Here is an 18,457-nt window from a genome sequence, read left to right as displayed (position 1 = left end):
GGTGCCACTTCTCCTGTGAGAGGAGAGGAGGCAGGAGCAGCGTGTAACTGGAACTGCTGCTGCCGTCTTTGGAGGGGGAACCAGAGCAAGCAGAGCTGGTGGGGGAAAGGAGCTAGGCCTCTGCAATGCCCTGCAAAGCAGGAGATGGGAGCAGAATTCATTAATTAGGGGGAGAGTGGGGAACCCGGAGTTTGTCTGTTGGACTGCGAGGAGTCACCCAGAATTTAACAACTGGCAGGAGCACAAGGTGTGAGAATTGATCTTCTTTATGGGGGGAGGATTGATTTATTGGGGAGGGCAGATGGATTCATAGGTGGGTGGACGGGTGGGGCTGGGCTGACGTGTTGAAAGACAAGATGTATCAGTGTGTAAGTTAAATAGACAGGGCATGGGATGGGGAGGAGCCATGAAGATATTTGTCACCTTGATTAGTAGCCTCAGTCCTTGGGCAAGAAGGTGTCAAGGAAATGTTTCCAGCCCGTCTCCACAGTCGTAGCTTTGTTCTCCTTAGGAATTACCGTTTTGTCCAAAAGAGCCACTACGCAAGGACAACTTGCTCATGAACGTCACAAACCATAAAGCATCCAGCTGCTTTGACACGTTTGTTTTCTTTTAAGAGTTACCAAGCATAGATAGGTCATCTGGGAGCCCCCTGCAGAGAGAGAGACCGCTGAGCGAGCTTTCCACTCGGCCTACAGCACAGCAAGCTGTGAGCTACCGTTCATATGCCACTACTGGATGGTGCCTCATCGCCCCCTAGAACTCAGTGTGTTGGGGAGGATAGTTAGTCCAGGAAAAGTTAGGAGTTCATGGAAGCATAGTGCAACTCTCAAAGAAGGCAGCAGGTGAAATGAATTTAGCGCTATTAAAAGATGACAGATAACGTCCGTTTCCTAGGCAATCTTTTCATTGAGCTGCCACAGCACAGGAAGTGACAGTACAAGTTTCCGCCATGCTGCAGACCCTGCTTTGGATGGATACAATTTCTCTATGGGAGGAGACAGCTTCATCTCCATTGCACATGCAGTCTTTGCCTTCTCTTGCTGAGATGGTCAGTGAATGTGACATGAACATTTGTCCATTGGGAACCAGACTGACACCTCCAATTCATCTCACATAATGGACAGCTGTCAGATCTTTTGGTCACTAAGGAATGAACCAGGGGTTACACAAATTTAACCTGGTGCTACCCAGACCTCTCCACTTCTGAGGCCCTTTAAAGGCTCAACCAACTGGGTTCTGTATAAAAGCAATGGTTGGTACCTACCGTTCAAAGACTGGAGTGAGTTAACAGACAATAGAAAAGATTAGTTTCAATCAAGCAGTGTGAAAATACATAGAGGATTAAGTTGTACTGGGTTTGCTCCTTATTAGCGGTCATTGATGTAAAGTAGAAATCTTTTAGCACATCACGCTATTTACCTGAAATCACACAGGTTGGCTTTGTTCTATTTTCAATAAGATTTGCAGCTTCCCAAGGGAAGACCCTTGACATTTTAGCAAGACTTTTTACTTCTAAGGGATCCAACTAATTAGCTGTGTGCCAATAATCCTGGACAACGTTTACTTTTAATTAACAAGCTGACAAGAATTCAAATACAAATTACTCTTACAAATTAAAGGTTAACCACAGACTGTCAGCTTTTGCCATAGCTTTAGACAGTTTTAAGAGTGAAAAATCATTGTAATTTAATTAAAAAGGGAGACTCCATTTCTATAATGAAAAGTGCAGACTTCTACTTTTAAAACCCAGAAATGTGCTTTTGGGGGACAAAATACTCGCTCCCCACTCCCAGAAAAGAGGATTAAGATTATAAAATATTCATATCTATTTTCCCCCCCTACTACTGAGAATGTAGATGAATCTGTTGTCCACTTTTCATATTCAGACATCCATGGAAAAAATATTGAACACAGTCCAGCAGCCTTAAAATAATTTAAACTGTTCTGTGGGGTTTTGGGGGTATTTTTTAAACAGTAGCTCATTATTCCTTGAAATTCTCGCTACAAGCAGGAAAAATCTTGAGCCTCCAGAACTGCATGAAAGGCAGAAATCTGGCCCTGACTTGCACAGATACGGAACAATGTGTTTACCAGAGGGATTGGTCCTATCTAGGGCCTGATGGTGCATTAGCACTGAAGGGCCTAAGGGTATCTAACTTGTTCTTTCTACAAGAATCTCTCCCTTAACCAGGAGAGTACATGTTTCTCATGATATTTAGCAAACATCAGTTCCTTCTGCCAGGCAGCTGCCTGCAGCTGGAATCAGACTGCCCAATTAAGGTTAAGATTGTGTCACGGTTATTTTTAATAAAAGCCACAGACAGGTCGTGGGCAATAAACAAAAATTCACAGAAACCCACAACCTGTCTGTGGCTTTAACTAAAAATAATGGCGGGGGTAGGAGGAGGGCTGACGGGGTGATGACTGAAGCCTGAGCCCCGCGGTAGTGGGGTGGGAATCCCGTCTGGCTGCTGGGCGCACACATGAGCGTGGGGTAAGGATAAGAATGACCATACTGGGTCAGACCTATGGTCCACCTAGCCCAGTATCGGTCTTTCGATAGTGTTCATTGCCAGATGCTTCAGAGAGAATTAACACAACATGGCAATTATTGAGTGATCCATCCCCTGTTGTCCAGTCCCAGCATCTGGCAGTTAGAGGCTTAGAGACACCCAGAGTGTGAGTTTGTCTCTCTCACCATCTTGGTTAATAGCCATTGAAGGACCTGTGCTGTATTCAGTGTTGCTGTAGCCATGTGGGTCCCAGGATATTAGAGAGACAAGGCGGGTGAGGTAAGATCTCTTATTGGACCAACTTCTGTTGGTGAGAGAGACAAGCTTTTAAACATACACAAGCTCATCACAGAAAGTTAAAAACAGTTCCTTAGCCACAGGATCAAGACACTACCCCACATTGCCTCTCTCTAGGCCCCCGGTTTTCCAGCGTCTTTTCTTACAGCAGTTCATCTTCAGAGGATAAGCCAACCAACCAAAATAGATGAGCCCGGCTTCCTTCAAAACCAACCTCAATGCTTCTGTGTAAGCCTAGCAGCATGGATGCTTTGAGATCATTTATGGCCAACACCCTACTCACAAGCAAAAGCAGCATATTTTCAGCTAATTTGTAGTAGCAGAATTTCCAGGTTCAGTTTTCAGTCACTGCTTCTGATCAACACACAGCTGTTTTCTTATCCTTCTCTGTTGTCAACGTTCCATTTTCATGCTTAGAGACAGCATGGGGTTGGGTGCAGGTGGGGGGGTGGAGGGTCAGAATACAGGCTGATTGTATACAAATTGGTCAGTGAGGTTAAAAAATTGCAAAAATAACTCAATGTGTCTTCATTCTGTAGACACTGTAAGACAGAGTGTGTTTTCAGATCTCACTGGACAGCAAGTAAAGGAAAATATTACAAATATATTCTGCTTGACACAAGCCAAAAACCTTTTGCAGAACACTTACACACCCTGAAAAGACATCAGTTCATGTTGAAGGATATTGGCCAGAAGAAATCACTTCACTTTGTTATTAAATGTTGCAGTGAAAACAGTTCTAGGGCTAAATTAGGATGCACCCCCCTTGTGCATTTGTTCATAAAAGGGACTGTGTTATTTGTGGGTGGTCATAGGCTGGTCAGCCCAAGAGTGTCTGAGTAGCTGTCCACTCGTGGTCTTGGCTCAAGTAATCAGGGCCATGCAACGGGGGAGGAGGGAAAGTGTGTAAGGGAACAGGTGGCTATGCTACAATAACCAGACCCTGCTCCTTGGCCCCAGAGGGTCCCAGAGCCAAGGCCATAATTAAACGGCCCCATAGCCTGACGTAGGCCAGTTGCGAGTGCTTATCTGCAATGTAGACACACCCTAAGCCTCTTCCCCACCAGGTCCTTCTGTGGCTGGAGCTGCAAAAGTCTGAGGCGCATGAACCCCAGAGGTCTTGTATAAACCAGGATTAAAGTGCAACAGATCCACCAAGTGATTTCCCTTCTGGATAGGGCTCATGCCCCAGTAGGTTAGCCAGGACTCATTATAGGCCCAATCCAACATCAATGAATTCAATGCTATTGACCTCAATGGGCGATCAGACCTCCTATGACTTAGTCAGCTTATCTGAAAAAAATAAAAAAAAATAAGGGTGGCGTGGGGGGAGGCCACTACAGACCAGATGCTGCATCTGAGCTGAGTTCTCAGTAAATACATTACAAAAGAAAGCCTGACCAAATGGAGAGTCCACTCAGGGGTATATTGAGCCCCCCCATGAGTTAAATTAGATCTACTCAGGAGAGATTTGAAAGTAGACTGATAATGACTAGATAATGAAGTGTGCTGCAGTTACAGGCTACAGTATCATGTTGTATTGGTCTGAATCAGGACGAATCTTCAACTTGAGTCAATCATCATGCTTTGTTAGAATTCTATATTTGAGCCAAAAAATAAAAATCAACCCTTCAGATTAATTTATTGAGACCCGGGCCGCCGCTTCCACTAGGTGACCCTAGGCGGCATTTTGCTGCCCTCAGCAGAAATTTGGCAGCGGGGGGGGTCCTTCTGCTCCGGATCTTCAGCGGAAATTGCCCCGAAGACGAGGAGCGGAAAGACCCCCGCCGCCGAAGACTTCAGGCCCCCTGAATGCTCAGAGGAGGAGCGCTACCGCCTAGGGCAGCAAAAACCCTGACGCCGCTCCTGATTGTGACCATGGAAGTATCAGTGATACTGAATTACACCGCACCTTTCATCCCAGGATCTCGAGATAACGCTCAAACTTTCATCAAGTCTCAAAACCACAAGGCATTTGAAGAGCAGATGGGCAAACTGAAGTAGAGAGGTCAAATGGCTCGACAGAGGTCACCAACAAGGCAGGATTGATCCAGGAATAGAACACAACACTACTGGCCCCAGGCTAATGCTCTAACCACTAGACAGTCATAGAATCATTGGACTGAAAGGGACCTCAAGAGGTCTTTTAGTCCAGTCCCCTGCACTCAAGGCAGGACTAAGTATTATCTAGTCCCAACAATGCTCCCTCAAGTAATCAAATGCACTTCAATTCAGCTGAATTTGATGCAAAGTTATTGTGCTCACATCACACCCTGAATGCCAATTCAAGTTCATAATTTTTTGTTTCCCGGTATGGTCTTGAGTCTACTTAGGTGCCAGATGAAGTGAACTTGCAGGTAACTCCATGTCACTGATGTTTTAAAATGCACTCGATTGACTTGTGTATCGTTTTATGACAAGACACGTCAGTGGGCTGTTATGAATCAGAGGTGAATAAGAATAAGGTTCACAGACATTCCTCTTGATAAGAAAGAGAAGATTTTGTAGCCATCTGCAACTCCCACAAGTATATACGCATATAGTCTGAGGCCCAGACCAAACTGCTGATCTCATCATGTCCACAAAGCACATCCTAAGGCTCAAACAGAGACGGTCACTCCCAAATCTATTTTAGTGTAGCGTCGGCACATCTTTCTGGGGAAACTATGCCACTAGTAAAAAGGTCCATTACCCTAATTCTTTAATGACAAGGATATTGCTGTAAGCCTACATAGCCTCAATGGAGCTACATCAATTTACTCCAGCTGCTCTTAGGCTATTTCAGGACTATAAAGTTCTTGCTTCTTCTGCAAAAGATCGGTTTCTTTTACGAGCTGAGGAAGAATATTTGGTTTGACCAAAAGACTCAGTAACAGCAGCATGGCATGTACTCGGCTGTTTTTCCCAAGCAGGTAGTCTCTATTCTACTGTTGGATTCACATGGACAGTAATACATGCTACATCAGCTGGTCACTAAAGACCAGCAATTGCTTTCTGCCTGTTACTGGGGTTCTCCAAAAACTCTTTAGGGGATCATTTTGTTAAGAATTTCTACACAAACTAAACAGATCCCACACAGTGCTCCTCACGCCTACAGCACTACAACATATAGGTGAAAATAGGCAACTATATTACGAAGCCATTTAAACAGTTTTTCATGTGCTGTGTATTTATACCTGCCTACTGTATTTTCCACTCCATGCATCTGATGATGTGGGTTCTAGCCCACGAAAGCTTATGCCCAAATAAATTTGTTAGTCTCTAAGGTACCACAAGGACTCCTTGTTGTTTAAACAGCTATGTTTGCAATCGGGCACAGCTAAAATAATCTAACCACATGCTTCCATTTACTCTCTCTACTACATACAGTTTGTGCTTTCACTGAAGTCAGCGGGAACTGGGCATGTATCTAGGGGCAGAATTTGGCCAGTTTTTAAGCTTTGCTGGAAATACAGTAGGGTTTACACATGAAATAACCAGATTTCTTCTTTATTAGGTTTTGAGATGGCTAGGGGAGAGAATTTAAACCTTATTTTTGTTTAAACTACATTTATTTTTGCATTCTTGCCTTTGTTACTGCATGAAGAGAGTTTGTCTTTCAGCTCTGGAGACCTGGGGCTCAAATTGTAATGTGGACACAAGCAACAAGGAATTTGATGGAATCACCACAATCCCTAGTGTCTATTAGTCCACGCCATAAAACTACTACCACGCAGCTTGGCATCACCAGCTGTCACTGATTAGCCAAGGCCTAGAATAGCAGACCCTTTCAGGTCAGGGCTGAGGTGCAGACAGGGTTGGGTGTGGTAGCCAGCACAGCACCCAGCTCCAGCTAGGGCTATTATTCATTCATTTGCACACGGAGCAAATTCCGCACCAAATTAAAATGGTATTTTATTTGCATGTTTTGCAGGCTCAGCAGGCACAAACCAGTTATTGCAACGGAGAAAGTCAAGGCAACATCCTACTTGGACAGTATTTGCTTAATTATTCGTATTAGGAAATCATTCTCAGTGCCATATAGCTGTTACGCAGAGTCATTTATAAACCAATAGCAGCAGACAGGCCGAACACTTCGTTCACAAAACAGAGAGGGTAGCCACTCCACTTCCTTAAAACCAAAGCGTTTAGACCTTTATGCTTTTGAAAAAGGAAATTAATGTTTCACCAAAGCCAGCTAGGAAACCCAGCAGCAATGTATAGCGTATCCATGGAATCCTGGTATTCGGTATCTATGGAAAGCTCATTATCCTGGGCCAGGCTTTTCAGTTATTTACACATAACTGGATTCCCGTTCTGTGTCAGGTCCAGTAAAATAGCGGTGAGAAGGTCATATCTTCCTTGATATTAAATCACAAGGCTACTTTGTTCCCTTGTAACTGCAATACTGAAGGACAGTGCTGTTCTTCGAAGAGGTGAGGTCTTTGTATATGCCACTGTCATGTTGTTACATAAGCATTCGAAATCTCTTGAAAGACAAATAAATAAATTAGCTTTCTGTTCAATCGTACCGTGAAAATGTCAACACCGGAAGAGATTTGATTAGACTGCTAAAGTGAAAAATGACATTTACCTTGAGTCTAGCTGGGCTCAACGAAGCAACAGATCATCCAGCAAAGTTTTTTGTTTCACCTGCACCGAGATCTCCCCGTTTCAATTTGGCTTGCTAGTCAAATGGTGTTACGTGCTTCCAAACAGGAAAGTTGTTTGAGGACCATCTGGTCTGTGTATATTTAATGCAATTCTCAGGGTAGCATCTGAGTAGCATCATGCCTGTCCATCAAGGCCCATACACTGGCCCTCTTCTCCTTTATTTTATGCTGCAATGATCAGAGTGATTACTTTGTGGTCTGCCAGGAGAGTATGTTAACAGGCCATTTTTTTCCCACCGTGATTACTGAGGGATGGTTCGAAGGAAGAGATGGTCTTACAGGGTGCACTAAAAGTTGCAAGATTTAGGTTCATCCTAATCCACAGCAAGTAGCACTCCTCCCAGAAACCCTGGCCCTGACAACTTCACAGGGACCATCAGCTTAACATCACCATTGATTGCAACTGTTACTGTGCAGCCCAGAGGGAGAAGCAGCCCCTTCAAGAGTTGGGCCTACCCCCTTTAGATTAGGACCAGGACCTTGGAATGAATCCAGAATCAAATGTGGCGTCAGCACAGAGCACCAACAACCTACATAATGTTTTCTAGTCAGAAGCGGCAGAAAGTCCCTAAAAATGGAGGGCCACCAGCACCCAAACCATGGCCACACCCTCCCACACTGCCCCTGAACCCCTGCTCCCGTGCTGCCCCTTCCCCCCCAAGACTCCCCCCTCACTCCTCTCTACCCCCTCCTCCCACTGCTTGCCCTTACGGCTGTAAAAAGTGGGAGAACACAGCCCTCCCACATTTAAAAGTGACAGGGCCATGGCCACCTGCCCATCCACCCACCCGCGCTTCTAGTCACTCTTATCTAAAAGAGGTGTTGCAACACTCTGAACCAGCTGAAGCCTCTGCAAGGCCCTCTTGGTCAGCCACAGGCAGAGCGCCGCATCTAGCAGTGTGAGTGGAGGTGATAAAAGCAGGCGTTGTGGCCGGGCCCTGACCATAAGGAGGTGGCCTCCTAGCTGGCAAAAATGGAGGAAAGAACTTTTCACCATTGCAACTAAATGAGTGGCAAGGAAGAGATGAATTCAATATGACCCTGAGTCACTGCAACACGCTGAAAATTGACCACCGATTGTAAGCAGGGACAAAAACACATTTTGTTCCTAGTAGGGTGACCAGATGTCCCAATTTTATAGGGACAGTCCCGATTTTTGGGTCTTTTTCTTATATAGGCTCCTATTACCTCCCACCCCTTGTCCCGATTTTTCACATTTGCTGTCTGGTCACCCTAATTCCTAGTCATGTTTAAGTGTATGCCCTGGTCTACATTTAAAATTTATCTCAACCTAGCTAAATTGCCACCAAGTGCCATAGTTAAAGTAATCTAACCCTCAGCCTATACGTGGCTAGAATTCTTACACTGACACAAGGGATTTTTCCTATGCTGTAGGTAATCCACTTCCCTGAGCGGCAATAACTAGGTCAATGTAGGGTCTACACTGTAGCTCCCATAGTGTAGACATGCCCTAGGGTTCCCCCTAGGGTTATATGCAACTAGGAACAGACATGTGTGTCTTGTCTGCACTACAATTAACCTAACCTATATGTTGGTTCACAGTTGTTAAAACAGGAATACAAGTTCAGAAGTAGATAAAGCCCCATAACTACAGACCTTTTTGTTGTACAACTCAGTATCTTTATTAACAAGTAAAAATGCAGAGTGGGGCTAATCTAATATTCCCTGTTAACAGAGACCTGGAGACTGATCTTTCAAATGATTATTAACGGCACAACAAACATGTACATTCTTGATTCAGAGTCTCAGCATTAGTGTCGGACAGCTATTCCTGTTACATAAGGAAGGATTAAAGAGGGACGATTAACAGCGGACATTAGCCTCAAACACTAATAGCTTCATTAACCGAGCACTGGGGTTTGAAATCATATTTCTAAGCATTGTTTCTAAAAAACAGAAAAAAAAAAACCCAACACCAACTATGTGGTTTCCACGTGCTGCTTTAATTGCTAAAAGCAAGAATCTTTCTGAACCTTCACGCACAGGGTATTTCAGTGACACACTGTCACTCATTGGAGGAGAACCCGTTCCTCTTAACACATCCAAATTGTTTACAAGCAGGATCATCGTGCCATGATAATTCACACACCCGAGCTTAGACCGAGGGGAGCAGCTGCCAAGAACTCACCGAGTCAGAGGGTGTTTCAAACAAGTCTCCTGAGGGTAGCTGCTTAGAAACAATGTGCCAGCCCAGAAGCGATGCCACTTGCCAAGCGGGCCATCTTTGACTCTTCCTCGGTAGGCAAGATAGCATGCAGAGAGAGCTGGGACAGATGTTTGCAGTGGTTCCTTCTTTATGTTCATTGACATCCTCAGTCTTGAGAGGTGCTGAGTACCCTCAGCTGACCCCCATTCATGCCAACGGGAGTTCCCGGTGTTCAACACCTTAATGTTCAACGGTTCTCTCGTTCACATGGAAACCATTAATGAAGGAAAATAGATAAGGCAATAAATCGCAGCCATTAACAGAATTTGATTTAATCCTCCCTGCTGTCCAGCCCCCTCCGAGGTGGTGCCACCAGGGGAATCGTCTGCCTACAGTCTGCTTCCTAATTTCATAAATGTAAGATTCATATTAAAATCTCCCTACTGATTTAATATCTGAGAAATCCCAGATGAGCCGATTACTTTAAACCCCTTAAATTCTGTTCCCACCCATGGTCAGGAAGCACTTCTGACCACATCCCTGGCATGGGGGAGGACTTCTCCATCTATACCCTTCTACACCAAGAATATTGTGTGGGGTAGGCTAAAGGTATCCTCTTTCACTCCCTCTTCTTAGAGTTCACTGATTCGCCCCCACAACGGTCTGCGAGAAATTCCCAAACAGCAGTCTAAAGCCACTTGAATTGTAGTGAACAAACTATCTGTTAAGAAAGCAGATAAATTCCTATGGAAGCCAGAGACAGAGGTAGACAGAGAATTCTGCAGTCTAGGACCCCTTAGAATATGTCTACCCTGCAGCTGGGTGGGAGCCTCCCAGTCTGGATAGACAGATTCATCCTCGTGCACTTAAAATGGCAGCGTGGACGTCACAGTTCAGGCTCAAGAGCCCACCTGACCCTCTAGGCTTACAGCCCGAGCCGTAAGGTCCATGCTGCTATTTTTAGCGTGCTATCTCGAGCCCCATTAGCACAAGTCTGTCTGTCCAGGCTGGCAGGCTCACTCTACTGCAGTGTAGACATACCCTTAGAGCCATCACCAGGGAAGCCCCACTACTTGGAAGTTGTAGCAAAGAAACTGAGAAGTTTATCCTTATATGTCTAAAGAAATGCCTTCCAGGCAGCGCCCAAGTCCTAGTCCCTACTGTCAGATGTCTTATCCTTTCCCGCTGGGCTTGTCTACAGAGAAATTAGGGTTAGAAAAGGTTAACTAACAGGATTTTTAGGCACAACTTAGTACTCAGTGTAGACAGGGACTCTGGTGTTTAACACTATCAAAGGGTGGTCATTATTAGCACTAAGGTCCACCCTCGGTTGTATTATGACCAGACTTGCCTTTAAACAGGAGGCACCCCTTCTACACTAAAGCTGGAATTTTCAGAAGAGTGTAAGGGATTTAGTGTCCAGCTCTCAGTGAATTTTAGTGTGATTTGGGCTCTTTCTTCGAAAATCCTAGTTCAGACGTTCAACCTTGTGTCTTAACACAATGTCGTTTTGCGCGTGAATTAAGTCACCCATGATTCTTCTCAAAGTACTAGGTGCTGAAACTTGAAAGCCATTCTGTCCTCACTGGATTTTAATGAATACCTGCAATATAGGCGATAAACATTCATGCCTATAAACTTAGATGAACAATTCAGCACAATGCAGAAATACAGATACAACTAGAAGTCACCACAGCGAGTTAGAGCCAAATTTTTCAAGTAGGCTCCTGTAAGATTGTGGGGTGAGAGAGAGAGAGACACGGCATCTGTTTGCACGAGTCAAACCCAAATTTGCTCACACAGAGGTGCTGATTCTTCATGAGCAAACAGACAAGCCCCTAAACATTGTGGGCAAGTGTTTAGATGCTGTGTTGAAAACTTGATTCTCAAAAAATCAAGTCAGAAAAAATCCTCCACCATTATTATTTCACTCTTTAAACAAGACCAAAATTTACACAGCATTGCCCTTACAAGCTTAAATGCTGCAACCTTTTTCTTTGCATGAGGGAAGATTACACCTCTACCTCTATATAACGCTATCCTTGGGAACCAAAAAATCTTACCGCGTTATAGGTGAAACCATGTTATATCAAACTTGCTTTGATCCACCAGAGTGTGCAGCCCCCCCCCCCCCCCCCAAGCACTGCTTTACCGTGTTATATCCGAATTCGTGTTATATCGGGTCGCGGTATATCGGGGTAGAGGTGTACTTACAAGGAGCCTCTACTGTGATCAGATTCTGATTTAGAGAAATGACAAAATTCATGGCAAGTCCTGGAATCTGCTTCCACAACGCTTTATTGCTTCCAAGATGTGGCGTTCATTGCTCCTTGCAATGTACAGAATCATACATTAACAGCTTACCCGTCACACGAGTACTACAAAATTTCCACTTTCACCCACTATGCTCTGTTGTTATTAGAGTGCCAAGTGACATATCAATTTACACAGAAGCCTCCATCATTTTGCTGGGTTAATATAGTCTTGTGAGCAAAATGAATTTATCCCCAGTTTTTCAACCAACATGCCTTAATTTCCAATTAGTGCAGTGCACGGGGCACTGTTACGGCACATGCATTTAGTATGATTAGCCATTGCATCGGCGGTAGGGAGAAGAATAAATTAAAACATTGGTTACACACTTGCAAAATTATGCTCACTTATTCTTCAACTAGATGTTTCCTGCTGTATCTGTTTTTCCTCTCTCAACCTTCCCTCTAGGTGGACTATTAGGTGACTCTCGGGTGAAATAGGATGAAGCCAGTCAATGACAAAACTCCCATTGACTTCAATGAGGTCAGTTTTTCACCCTTGGAGAGAGATTCGGGCCCCAGTTCCAGTGCTACAGAGCAGCTGGGAAGCCAGTTTAACCAGCTACCTGGGATTCCCCCCGGACGGGGAATCCGTGGCTGACACAGAGCTTCTACACTGGCTCTAAGTCGTTGCCCTTCTAGTCCTTGGCATTGATAGTGTAATCGGGGCATATCTACACACCAGCTGCTTGAATAGCTCCTTTGGGCCATGGGCAGCCAGGCATAAGTTACAATAGCCTTTGGGCTGGGAACCAGACTAGTCCCAGGATTGGGAAAGCCGGCTGTGTCCTGCTGCACCCGCCATCTGGTTTTGGATTCTAAAAGTCATCAAGGTGCCCCCAACTCTGAAGTCCAAGGGAGCCGAGGGAGCTCCTCACCTTGGAGGAGTCAGCGCTTAGTGAGATCCTACTGCATCCGGCTGTCCTCAGACCACAGATGCCAAGGATCCTTCTGTTGACGTGAGCTACTAGACTCCCACTGGTACCCTACCGCAGTCCAGTTCTAATCACCAGGCCCAACTCCCTCTTTAGGTATGTCTCCCCATCTCCCATCTGTATGAAGTGTCTCTTTCTGGCTCACAATACCGTGACTCCCAAGCTGACCAAAAAGCATTTATGTGATGAGTTCTTTATACCTTTCTAATCCAGGCTCCAATTCATTATCTAGTATCATGAGAGAAAACCCCGCCTTTCATGTCAATATGGATGCAATGCAGCCAAGAAAGCCCTGTTAAAAGAAAAAGCAAAGAAAAAAAAGCGGGGGTGGGGGGCTTTTTTTATCCTTTTCTCCTACAACATTTTTAACAGGATGCGCATGAAAGTGTAAGTGGACACATACAGAACCAGGGAGTAAATCAGGTTGATGCTTTATGCTAGTAAAGGTTCAAAAATAATCTTACTGCAATTCACAGTTAAACTGACTCATTCACTGGAATGCCCATAGCATTATCAAGATGTGAATAGGAACACGAACACCAATGTCCATCTATCAAGGAAGGGGCAAGAAACGATGGCTAATTGTCCTTTTCATTTTTGCTTCTGTGTTTAGAAATGCTTTGTAAATATTTTCCCTTAGGCAAACGATTCAATCCATAAATGGAGAAGTTAAAATCAAAATATACTGTGTGCCTGCCCTCTTTGACATAATATACCAACCTCATTTATTCCAGTCTGATCCTTTCCTCTCTGACTGAGAGGAATGTTCTCAGGGTATTTTGAAATAAACTAGTACCTTCCTGAAAAACAAAACGTGTTTATTTTCAAAAATACTGCAACCAACCAGGGACTGAGACCATACTTATCAGGCTGGCCAGCAAACAGCCACTGATTATGACTGCTTTGGTTATTGCTGTGCTAGGCTGAATTTGAACTGGCATCCTACGGGCAGGACACTCCAGAGCACCTTAACAACCCCCTGAGCCACCCCCACCTCACAAGTAAAACACACACACAAACAGGTTTGGTAGGTTAATAAGCAGCCTCCAAAAAGTTGCTCTCTTAGGACTTCTCATTACCCTCCACCCTGTAAGCTACTCTGCTATGGGTGGACAGAGGAGAATTCAGCATTAACAACATGGTTAAGTCATTTTTCTTTCCATCGCTTATCTCCTTTTCATCTCTCACGTCTGCTTTTAATTCCCGTTTCTTGCTAGCTTCTTACATGTTTACTTTCTTTGGGGTCTGTCTAGGCTCCATATTGGAATTATGCCAGGGTTGATCCCCATTAGGTCAAAAAATGAACTTCCGTACCTCCTAGCAAGGGGAGGGTCACCGCTCCTAGGTCTAGCTGTTGAATTCCAACTCTACTTATTAAGCTCTACCTAGATTAGAGAGGCCAGGGAGATGTAAAACAGTTGCCACATTTCCAAAAGCCACCTAGTTCCAACAATAACAACCTGCTCTTATAAATGGAAAGTCATGGTAGTACAATGCATTCTGGAGAGTTAATACAGCAAACACCAACTGCTGTATTAGGGAATTATTTACAGAGTCCCAGTCTTGTAAGTGTTTCAGTAATTTTGTTTAATGAACCTCAGCCCTCTGAACATTGCAGATGGACACAGCATACGTGTGTCCTCTTAAGCATTTATTTGGTTGGCCATCTGGATGGAAAATGCCAGTATCGTTCTAAGGATTAGCAGCGTTTTTAAGAGCTGTTGATACAGTAGATGGGAATTTATACAAGATGTAGCATTGCTGTTTCAGGAATGCTCCCTAAAACCTCTCAGTAAACATCTCAAAGACAGCAATTATCCTCATCGAGCTATGAATCTCTGCAGCATGTCAAAACACTTGCCCTTCCTAATCACAGCCATCCGCCAGTTCTTTAATTATTTAGGGACATGAAGGATGCTAAGATAATCAGAGCATGCAAACACTTACTGTAGCAGGGATTCAGAGAGACTCGGTAAATATGTATTTTAAGTATGGAACATGATGGTAGACATTTAAAAAAAACAAACATCTTTTGTCTCTTTACTGCCTCCCATTCAGCAAGTTCCTGGTTCACCCCAGTAGTCCCCAAACTTTTTCCATCATGCCACCCCCTTTACCCTTAAGGGAACCTGTCTGTGCCTGTTTCCCCCCCCCCCCCCCCCACACACACACAAACCACGGTCGGGAGCCACAGTTAGGAGTGGAGCCCGGAGCAGGGCCAGGAGCAGAGAGCCAAGGTAAGGCCGCGAGCGGAGCTGCAGCCAGGGCGGGGAGCAGGGCAGGGGGCCTGGCTGCGGCCGTGAGTGGGGCCATGACCAGGGCCAGGAGCAGGACCACAGCTGGGGACCGAGTTGGAACTGGGGGCAGGACCAGACTAAAACTGGGGGCAGAGCACAGATGGGTGGGGTTCCCTCCCTGCATCCCGTGGGTGCACCCCACAGTTTGAGGACCACTGGTTTACCCTATGTGCGCTTAAGGGAGTAAGAGGGTATAAGGGCTATCTGCATGGTGCGGGTGTGGGGTCACTACTCTCCCTCCCATGCAGGTCTGTTGCCAGTAAGTGGGCAGGGGCGAAGCCTTAATTCAACCCTCTGCCCCCCCACATCACCACCCCCCAAGGGACCTACCAGACCAGCTGAGCCAGCACAGAAGGGGTAGTAACATGTTACTGGTATAGGCCTGTAGCAGATTGCTCTCACAGGGGCAATCCCACACCAAGAGGGATTTGAGACTCCAATGCCTCGTCTGCACATAAAAATAGATCCACCTAGCTACTTTGCTCAGGGGTGTGAACAATTCACACCCATGGGCACCACAGCTAAGCCAGTCTAACCCGCAGTGCAATCACAGAAGGTCTATGGAAGAATTCTTCTATTGACCTAGCTACTGCCCCTTGGGGAGGTGGATTACTTACAGTGATGGAAAAAACCCTTCCATCAAGGCAGGAAGCATCTATGCTACCAGTAGGGTGACCAGATGTCCCGATATTTGGGATTTTGTCTCATATAGGCACCTATTACGCCCCCATCCCCTGTCCTGATTTTTCACACTTGCTTTCTGGTCACCCTAGCTACCAGCACGGCAACTCCGTGGCTGCAGTGGCCATAGTGTAGACATGGCCTCAGTCACATTTTCCTCCCTCCTGATGCCCTTCTTGCACTGGGGAGGGGGGGTGGGGAGAAAATAAGTACACACCCTTCATATTTTACAGCAATCACCAGAATTCAGCACCAAACCGGAATGTCAAAGCCCAACTTGCTGAAGACATTTTGATTCTAAGGAACTGCAGATTATTCACGATTTTATTACATTGGATCCGGATCTTAATTTCCTAAGCCCACTAAAACCAGAGAAATTCTTTCCACTGGATCAGGACCCTGAAGGCTTGCCTTTATAGAATGGTTTGCATCTCTCATACATCATTTATTGCTCTCAGTTACACTGGTGCAAATCCTAAGTAACACTATGAGACCCAGTTATTTACATCTCTGTTGCTGAGATTTGGTCCTGTTTGTCAGACTACTCCTTTGAGGGAGATATTGTAATCATTCTCTAATTACATAAACTATTAAACCAGCGTAGCAAAAGTTGTTATAACTATTCACTTAGATACATTTTGCGGTTATATTACTGCATTTAAAGAGTACTGATACCTAAGAGCTCAACACAGTGCACATGGATGCCAGTGGAAGACTTCCTCTTGACTTCAATAGGCATTGGATGTGGTTGCATCATGCTACAGGCAGAGACAACCTTTGGGTATGGTGAATTGGGGAAACTGCTCCGGGCCCCGCGCTTTGTGGGGCCCCGCACTTCAGTGTGCATGTCGTTCAGTGGACTCTAGGCTGGCCCAGGGGGGTAGCGTTAGGGATGCCTGGGAGGCCTGGCCAGCCAGCCCAGGGGGTGGGGTTAAGGGTTCAGGGGGCCAGGCCAGCCTGGGGTGTTAGCGGGGGGCCTGGTGCCGGCAGCAGGGGTCGGGCCTGCACTCACTGGCAGGAAGTGCGCGTTGTATTTCTTTTTCTTGCTCGGCATCGCAGGGCTTATGCTCAGTCTCCGGCAGCAGCGACCTCAGCCCTCCCCGGCTCCACCCCAGCATCACCCGCTGCCGCACCAGCATCCTAGCACTGCCAGAACACGCCAGTGCCAGGCTGACCCCATCCATTGCCCTTCTGCCCTAGACTCCTCCCTTTCCCTGGACTCCTCCCTTTTCCAGCACAGGGGGCCCCATTGCACCTAGCACAGGTGCCACCCTGTGACTCTCCATCGTCCCTCACCCCCCAGCACTGGTGTCCCCTGCCCACACCAGATTTCACCTATATAAAAAAAAATGTTAAGGGGGGCCCATACAGGCTGATTTGTCCTGGGCCCCGTTGTAACATTCCCCTCTGGTGTTATACAGACCAGTGATCTGCTAGGTCACTCCAATCCTTGACTCTGGGAGACAGCCTTACCCTGCTCTGCTGTGAGAACCCCCACTCCTGGGCTGTTCACTTACAGTCTCTGTCACGTAAGCTGCTCCTTGGATTGTGCAACCAAATGACACTAGCCAATAGCTTCGGTCCCAGACACAACCCTAGGAACCTCTGTCTTGGAGTGTTCAGTTATGCCCACTGGATGCTGCAAGCTCATATGAGTTCATCAATTTAACAAAGACATTGATATGTAGCAGGCTTGTTATCTGAAGGGGAGCCTCTAACACGCTTCAAACCAAACAGTGCTTCAAGTAGAATAGACAAAGATTTAACAACTATAAAGATTGTCTTATCACTTAAAATCTAAGCATAACAAGTCTGATTTAGTCAAATGAAATAAAAGCAAAATGCATTCTAAGCTGATCTTAACACTTCCAATGCCCTTACAAACTTAGATGCTTCTCACTACAGGCTGGCTGGTTGCTCTTCAGCCAGGCTCTCCCCTTTGATCAGCGCTTCAGTCGCTTGGTGTGGTGTCTGTAGATGTAGGTGGAAGAGAGAGGAAGAGCTGGCAAACGTCTCTTCCTTTTATCAGGTCCTCTCCCTCCTCTTGGTTTTGCCCCCTGCCCCTTCAGAGTCAGGTGAGCTTGAGTCTCTCCAAGCACGGTTGAGCAATTCCCCTGGTGTGGCCTCATGCAGGTGAGTTATTGCATTGTAGCTCCCTTGCTGGACAATGGCTGTTGATGGGTTGTTTGACAACCAACCGCCTGGGCGCTGGTTACTTTCCTTGCTGTTGCCTCTGGGGAGCTAATATCTGGCTGATTCTCCCAGTGCACAGCATGTTTTAGTGACAAACATACTACACAATTCTCATAACTTCACATGCATTAATGATATACATATCTGGATAGAGAAATGACTTTCAGCAGATCATAATCTTTCCCCTGATATGTATAAAGCATGCTCTATAAGGCAAGATCATGATTATATGAAAATGAGGAATACAGCACGCTCCCCCAAGGTATAGAATGTCACACCCGCACCTCCCTAGGGATGGCCCTGGCTACAGGCTTGCATATTAGTTCCTTGCAGTGAAACATGTTATCAGATCAAATCCTATTACAATAGAACTCTACCTTAGCAATGGTTGACAAGAAAGATAGTTT

This window comes from Malaclemys terrapin, chromosome 8, assembly GCF_027887155.1.
Source record: "Malaclemys terrapin pileata isolate rMalTer1 chromosome 8, rMalTer1.hap1, whole genome shotgun sequence".
In the NCBI taxonomy this organism is placed as follows: domain Eukaryota; kingdom Metazoa; phylum Chordata; order Testudines; family Emydidae; genus Malaclemys; species Malaclemys terrapin.
This window is presented reverse-complemented; position numbering follows the sequence as displayed.